Source organism: Corylus avellana, unplaced genomic scaffold, assembly GCF_965113065.1.
Source record: "Corylus avellana unplaced genomic scaffold, dhCorAvel1.hap1.2 HAP1_SCAFFOLD_176, whole genome shotgun sequence".
NCBI lineage: Eukaryota > Viridiplantae > Streptophyta > Magnoliopsida > Fagales > Betulaceae > Corylus > Corylus avellana.
Genome location: NW_028290569.1, coordinates 27,501 through 32,821, shown reverse-complemented (window position 1 = coordinate 32,821; position 5,321 = coordinate 27,501). Strand labels below are relative to the sequence as shown.

Genomic DNA, 5,321 nt, shown 5'->3' with positions numbered 1-5,321 from the left:
CTCAAAGATGTTCAATTGTACGTGTATTATATATATCAATATATCACAAATATTGTAATAAGAAAGAACAATTTCCAATCGGATCCATTTGTAAAAGAGTAGAATCTGTGAGAAACATAACGAATTTTAAACCGCTAACGAAAAGAGCAGCTCGGGTAAATAATTACGGAGGCAAACGGACCTTTTTGTTTTGTTTGGGGATAGAGGGACTTGAACCCTCACGATTTATAAAGTCGACGGATTTTCCTCTTACTATAAATTTCATTGTTGTCGGTATTGACATGTAGAATGGGACTCTATCTTTATTCTCGTCCGATTAATTAGTTCTTCAAAAGATCTATCAGACTATGATGGAGTAACTAATTTGATTAATAAATATTCGATTCTTTCTTCAATTTGGATCGATTCACACCAACTCTTTCATTCAGTTTTTATATAAATATATAAAAATAAATAAAGATTCGGGTCGTCATTAATTTTTTGAGATAGTATTTCAGGACGTATACGTATGTATATACGGTTATCCTTCATCCTTTCTGTAGTTTTGATAGAAGGATTACTTTACTAACGGAACGAAGTCAACTCCAATTGTTAGAACAGCTTCCATTGAGTCTCTGCACCTATCCTTTTTTATTCTCGCTTTATGAACCCTTAAATTTGTTTTATTTGTTTTGGGGAAAACAGGATTTGGCTCAGGATTGCCCATTTTTAATTCCAGGGTTTCTCTGAATTTGAAAGTTATCACTTGGTAGGTTTCCATACCAAGGCTCAATCCAATTAAGTCCGTAGCGTCTACCAATTTCGCCATATCCCCCATTTTTTGTTTTGTTGTTTTAAAATTAGGATCTCATTATGATTATGATGCCCCTCCTCCCCTTTTTCTTTTTCCTTTTTTTTTCCTTTCATTTATATTCTGTTATTGTTTTTTCGGAACCATTGAATGTATTAGATACCGATTCCTATATCGAATCGTGTTTACTCCTATTTTTTTTTATTGTTTATCTCATTTCATCTCTATCGGAGATCTAGTGTTGGTCCAATCAGAAATGATTCTAACATTTCTGTATCCGCAATTCAATATAGATGTATATATACCAATATATATTATACACGCCCTCCTTTCTTTTCTATCATTTTTCTCGTGTAATTTGAAATACTCGAACGGTCGATTCTTTCTTTTTTTTTCGTCTTATCTTCTATTTTTCTGACTGAAAACAGAGGAATCTTTCATTATGATCTGGATTGCATTTATCTCGATTACACCCTTCTCTTTCTTCTTTCTCATTTTCTTCTTCTCCTTTTCATTTCCTTAAAGCAGACCCTCTAGAACATAACTCAAAATGACTAAAAAAAGTAAATTTATTAATACTTTAATATTAAAATATTAATTAATAATTAATTCAATTTATAATTGATCTAATTAGAATTATTAGATTATTTTTAGAATATTAATCGTTATGTTCTATAATCTATTCATTCAAATATTTATTTGAAATTCTATTCTATATTTATATTCATTAGATTTCTATTCATTATGAAAACTAAGAATGAACAGTTAATAATTAAGATCCCAGTAGTTTACTAAATTCCTATATATGTACAATTTTGTTATGTGAGCCCGCTTAGCTCAGAGGTTAGAGCATCGCATTTGTAATGCGATGGTCATCGGTTCGATTCCGATAGCAGGCTTTTCTTTATTTGTTTGATTTTTTACATAACATAATTGATAATGTGAAATCAAAGAATATTGAAAAGGCTTCTTTCCCCTTTTTTCCAAGAGTCACCGATCTACTGTGTCGTAGGAACCTACAATTAGAAATTAGAGGAGCTCGATCTCGGTATAACAAATCAAGAAAAGAATCTTTAGTTTTTTTTAGACATATACAAATACAATAAGGTCCGGATATTTATACAATTCATCTAATTATTCTTTGTGGTACAATACTTTAGTAGATTTCGCTTTATTTATTATCATTTAGTTTAGTTTTAATTTATGAAATTTCAATAAAATAAGGAGTCTTTATGTCGCGTTACAGAGGGCCTCGTTTCAAAAAAATACGCCGTCTGGGGGCTTTACCGGGACTAACTAGTAAAAGGCCTAAAGCCGGAAGCGATCTTAGAAACCAATCACGTTCCAGTAAAAAATCTCAATATCGTATTCGTTTAGAAGAAAAAACAAAAATTGCGTTTTCATTATGGTCTTACAGAACGACAATTACTTAAATACGTTCGTATTGCCGGAAAAGCCAAAGGGTCAACAGGTCAGGTTTTACTACAATTACTTGAAATGCGTTTGGATAACATCCTTTTTCGATTGGGTATGGCTTCAACTATTCCCCAAGCCCGCCAATTAGTTAACCATAGACATATTTTAGTTAATGGTCGTATAGTAGATATACCAAGTTATCGCTGCAAACCCCACGATATTATTACAGCGAGGGATGAACAAAAATCTAGAGCTCTGATTCAAAATTATCTTGATTCATCCCCCCGCGAGGAATTGCCAAAACATTTGACCCTTCAACCATTCCAATATAAAGGATTAGTCAATCAAATAATAGATAGTCAATGGGTCGGTTTGAAAATAAATGAATTGCTGGTTGTAGAATATTATTCTCGTCAGACTTAAACCTAATTAAAATAAAACAATAAAACAAGGGTTCGGACAATTTTTCCCTTTTCGCCTAAGCAAAAAGACCCATCAAAGTAAGGAGTTTGATACGGGGATTTTTCTCCCATTCATGGATCACGGATCGGTAGGGAGATTCTCATTCCCTGTTGTCTACTCTTTCCAGTATGTTATTTTCTGTACTGCGGAACATAGGAATAAAGAATCTATATCAAAATAAAAGAAAGGTCTAACTTAACCGTTGGAATAATGGTATCCATTGTTATTTGCTTTGATACATTGCTGTTAATAAGATTGGTGAATTAGGTGAAAGGTACGGAAAGAGAGGGATTCGAACCCTCGGTAAACAAAAGCCTACATAGCAGTTCCAATGCTACGCCTTGAACCACTCGGCCATCTCTCCTACATAATGATTATGGCCCAGAAACCGAGTGAATAGTGAGTCATTCATATTAGATTTTTTGATAGGTACGTACAGTCAATTCTAACTATAAAAAAATATAGAAAACTTTTCATCAAAGAAAAACCCTTCCTTCAAGGGGGGGATAAAAATAATTTTTTTTTGTGAAAAACTGTTAAAAAAAGATATATATCTATTCATTTCATTCTTGCGAAGACGGCGCTCCCATCTTTTTCCAATAGTTATTCTTTTTACTTACAATATTTATACCAAATTAAATCAATGAATTAGAACGAATCAATTGATCTATTTTTTTTTTTATTTTTATGTTATTTCGTACTGTACAATTTCTTTGTTTGTGGGATCATTTTCCCACAAGAGGTAAGTAAAAGAAATTATAGAATGGATTGCTACCTATGCCCAGATCTCGGATAAATGGAAATTTTATTGATAAGACCTTTTCAATTGTAGCCAATATCTTATTACGAATAATTCCGACAACTTCAGGAGAAAAAGAGGCATTCACCTATTACAGAGATGGTGCGATTTGATGTTTTTTTCTTTACCGATTTCAGTCTTCGGAGAAAGATACATTATTTGGGAGAGAAATAAAAAGATTATTGAAATAAATCTACGCTTATTGTGAAGGTGAAGTTTGTAAATAAAACAATTCCTTCTGTCGTGTATCCCCGATTAATGCAGCCTCAGATGCTTCAATTTTAGATTCTAGTATTGAGCGAAAGGTTACACCTATGGGTTAGGTCAACCCTACTTCACTAGTACCAATAGGCAGCATAGGGAAAGAAGCACTACGCCTAGGAATCAACAATACGAAAACTTTGTTATAAATTATACCTTTTCTTTATCGGAATCGGGATTAACAAGAATGGTTGGTACAACAAATATCCATCTCGTTCGTATTTTGGATACCCGTATAACCATCGAAGACTGTTGAAGTGACTAATTCCCGGAAATTAAGGGGTGTTAAGAACAAAGAAATTGTTAGAGTTATCATTTTTATTTAGTACCAAGATACTTGATGTTAAGAAAAGATCTTTTACAGGAAGGTTGGTTAGAGATTTCTTGTAAAAACACTAGCCCCGTTCGGTTCATAATGAAATTATTTCAATCTTTTTTGATGATTCCATGTATTATTCTCATTATGCACATAAAAAGGGAGGAGCCGTATGAGATGAAAATCTCACGTACGGTTCTGGAACGGAGATTCTTTGAATCGAAGACGACCGCAACGGATGTCGGCTCAATCCGAAGGAAATTATGCGGAAGCTTTACAGAATTATTATGAAGCTATGCGACTAGAAATTGATCCCTATGATAGAAGTTATATACTCTATAACATAGGTCTTATCCACACAAGGAACGGAGAACATACGAAAGCTTTGGAATATTATTTTAGGGCACTAGAACGAAACCCGTTCTTACCACAAGCTTTAAATAATATGGCCGTGATCTGTCATTACGTGCGACTATCTCCACTATAGAAAGAAAAAAAGGAAAGAAAGAGCAAATCCGCTAATAAATACTAGAAAATAGGCTTTCTACATATCATATCTATCGTGTCCAAAACAACGATTTTTATCAGCTGTAGCAAAGAAAAAGAAAGAAACTTCATAGAAGTCCAAATAGGAAGAAATAGGTATGCCTAGATCCTTTAGTCTATGGATAAAGAAAGGATCTAATTGATAGAAAGAATAAGCACCGTAAAGATCAATTAGTGAGGTTTTGGGCCGATACAATAAGAACTGCTTACTTATGTCACGATATGAGATAAAAGTTAGGAATCAACTTATGTAATAGAGTCGATCCCCTAAGGTATTGAGCAGCGGTGTAGAATCAGATCCCAAAGATAGTAAGTCTTTTCTTTCTTATGAAAGAAAGTCTTTTTCAAAGATTCTATAGAAATTTATATATGAAACCGAGATAGTTACCTTTTAGAAAATTCTAATGATAGTGAAAATGCCTATGCTTTATTCTTCTGAAGGTGGGAAAAAAGATAAAACTAAAACTGATTAAATTATTAATCAAAATTAAAGTTTGAAACTCATGCAATTAATCTCTTTTGGTTAACTCGAGAAAAAAAATGAGATAGATCTATGAGAAATCTCATTCAATTATTCAATTATATAATTATATATTATGGTAGATTAAAAAATGGGACACCAAAAGAATTGACTGCTGAGCCGTATGAGTAGGAAACTCTCAAGTACGGTTCTAAGGGAAGGAATTTAACTGCCTATTCCGACCGGGGAGAACAGGCCATTCGACAGGGAG

General features: G+C 33.1%; 2 non-coding genes across 2 annotated transcripts; one reads left to right on the top strand and one right to left on the bottom strand.

The window, feature by feature from the left end:
• The first annotated feature begins 1,616 nt into the window (after nt 1–1,616).
• On the top strand, nt 1,617–1,689 carry TRNAT-UGU (transfer RNA threonine (anticodon UGU)). The gene has a single exon. It is a non-coding gene; the product is annotated as a tRNA-Thr (tRNA).
• Nucleotides 1,690–2,945: 1,256 nt separating this feature from the next.
• TRNAS-GGA (transfer RNA serine (anticodon GGA)) lies at nt 2,946–3,032 on the bottom strand. Its single transcript has one exon. It is a non-coding gene; the product is annotated as a tRNA-Ser (tRNA).
• Between the last annotated feature and the right edge of the window lie 2,289 nt (nt 3,033–5,321).